Raw genomic sequence first — 2,639 nt, forward strand, 5'->3', positions numbered from 1 at the left:
TTAGAGTCTAAGCTCGACTTACCTCTCATTCACATGATTACGGTGGATTGAGGAGTTGAAACTCCTCACTCCTCCTATCAATTCTATTATCCTCATAAAGTTTAAGTGAGTAATATTCACCTTGAAAGTGTCAAATTGAGAATGATTTACCTCAACTGTATCGTATGAGAAAACATTCATTACCGTGAAGGGAGTCGCTCTATTTGTATAAGCTCTAAGGTAGAAAGTCGGGGGTCCTTTTCATCTAACAATACTTTATCCCCAGCCTTAAATTTCGTTGTTTCATTCCTACGCTTATTGAGGTGTCGCTTTGATTCATCGTGTGCTTTTGGTTTCTCCTTGACATTTTTTCACCATTCGTCTAGTTCATCGATCTGAAGCCTTCGTTCTTCTTGAGTCGCTCTATTTTTGTTGCATAGATTAGACTGGAGCTCCATCACATTCTTCCTAGGGGAGTCCTGTAAAGGAGGTTTAATTGCAATATTATTCAAGTTAATAGAACTTAAAAAATCATCTCGATTACTATATATTTTAACAGAATCACGAGCTTGAAGTTTAATCGTGTCATTACCTACACGAAGTATCAATTCACCTATGCCAACATCAATGATAGTTCTAACAATTGCTAAAAAGGGTCTTCCTAAAATTAAAGGCATATCATTGTCCTCTTCCATGTTTAGAACACAAAATCAATTGGGAATATAAATTTATCAATTTTAACAAGTACATCTTCAACAATACCCCTAGGACATCTAATTGTTTTATCTGCTAATTGAATGCTCATCCTAGTTTGTTTGGGTTTCCCAAGACCTAGTTGTTTAAACATTTTATAGGGCGTGACATTAATACTTGCCCCTAAATCAGCCAAAGCATTGTTAACATTTAGACTACCAATTAAATAAGGGATCGTAAACTCCCTGGATCTTTCAATTTGTTGTGTAGCTTATTCTGTAGAATGGCTTAGCAAACTGCATTCAACTCCACATACGACGCCTCATCCAACTTCCGCTTATTTACTAAAAGCTCCTTTAAAAATTTAACTGCGTTTGGCATCTGCGAAAGAGCTTCAATAAACGGTAAGTTAATAGGTAATTTCTTTAATAATTTAAAGAATTTACCAAATTGTTCGTCTAAGTGGTCTTTCCTTGTCGTGGTGGGGTATGGCACACGAGGTTTATATTCTTTACTTACCGATTTTTGCTCACTGTGGTCCACATCCTCCTTACCTTTACTTACCACAAGTCCTTGCTTCGGTTCTGGTTCAAGTTCAATTAACCCTTATTCATCTCGAACAGTAATCGCGTTAAGTTGCTCCCTTGGGTTAGTTTTAGTATTACTCGGCAAGCTACTTTGTGGTTACTGGGAAATTAACTTAGCAAGTTGTCCTATTTGAATTTCGAGCCCTTGAATCGACACTTGCTGATTTTTAAGGGCTGTTTAAGTATTCTAAAAACAATTTTCTGACACCAAGATGAATTTCGTTAGCATCTTCTCAAGGTTTAGCTTCTTTTCCTGCTGGTAAAGTGGTTGTTGAAAACCTAGGGGATGTTGTGGCCTTTGATTTCCTTGCCCACCCCACGAGAAATTGGGATGGTTCCTCCAACCTGCATTATAAGTGTTATTGTATGGGTTATTTTGAGGTCTAGAATTATTATTACCCATATATTGAACTTGTTCCTCCTTGGTGCTAGGGTTGAAGGTTGATAATCTGTGTGTACTCCTTCTCTATTTGAATCACACCTCATCACTGGATGTACCTGAGTAAAATCATACAAACCGTCAATCTTTTTATTTACAAATTCTACCTGGTTAGATAGCATAGTAACCGTGTCAAGGTTGAAAACACCAGCAGCTTTTGTCGACTTCGTTCTCATGACTTGCCACTGATAGTTATTCAGTGACATCTCTTCCATAAATTCATAAGCCTCTTTAGGTGTTTTGTTGTTCAATGTTCCACCGGTGGCTGCTTCGATAAGTTGCATTGTTGAGGGGTTCACACCATTGTAAAAAGTTTGAACTTGAAGCCATAGAGGTAACCCATGGTGAGGACACCTTCTTAATAAGTCCTTGTATCTCTCCCATGCATCATATAGAGTTTCTAGATCCATCTGCACAAAAGAAGAGATATCATCCTCAATTTAGCCGTTTTAGCAGGCGAAAAGTATTTTAGTAAAAAAATTTTGGTCATTTCTTCCCAAGTTGTGATTGACCCTCAAGGTAACGAGTTCAACCATTGTTTAGCTTTGTTCCTCAATGAAAATGGAAACAACCAAATACGAATGGCATTGTCAGAAACGCCATTGATCTTAAAAGTATCGCAAAGTTCCAGAAAATTCGCCAAATGAGTGTTTGGATCCTCATCCTACAAACCATCAAACTGAACAAACTATTGTACCATTTGAATTGTTTTAGGGTTCAGTTCAAAATTATTTGCAGCAATAGCATGTGTAGCGCCCTAAAAATCCCGAAATCCAAAAATCTCAAAATCTTGAATTTTTCTTTTTGTGCTTAATAATTCTGGTTAAGTGCTAATTACGCAAAGTAAAGTCTTGGTCAAGGTTTGAGTTCAAATTAAGGGGTAGAAGAAATTATAAGTTGATTATTAAAAGAATCAAGGTTGGCAAGTAGTTGGGCTTTTA

At 37.0% G+C, this 2,639-nt stretch overlaps 1 non-coding gene across 1 annotated transcript; it reads left to right on the plus strand.

Moving 5' to 3' along the window:
* The first annotated feature begins 2,034 nt into the window (after positions 1-2,034).
* On the plus strand, positions 2,035-2,140 carry LOC128281970 (small nucleolar RNA R71). The gene has a single exon (XR_008272274.1). It is a non-coding gene; the product is annotated as a small nucleolar RNA R71 (small nucleolar RNA).
* Positions 2,141-2,639: the final 499 nt, after the last annotated feature.

Source organism: Gossypium arboreum, chromosome 1, assembly GCF_025698485.1.
Source record: "Gossypium arboreum isolate Shixiya-1 chromosome 1, ASM2569848v2, whole genome shotgun sequence".
NCBI classification, from domain to species: Eukaryota; Viridiplantae; Streptophyta; class Magnoliopsida; order Malvales; family Malvaceae; genus Gossypium; species Gossypium arboreum.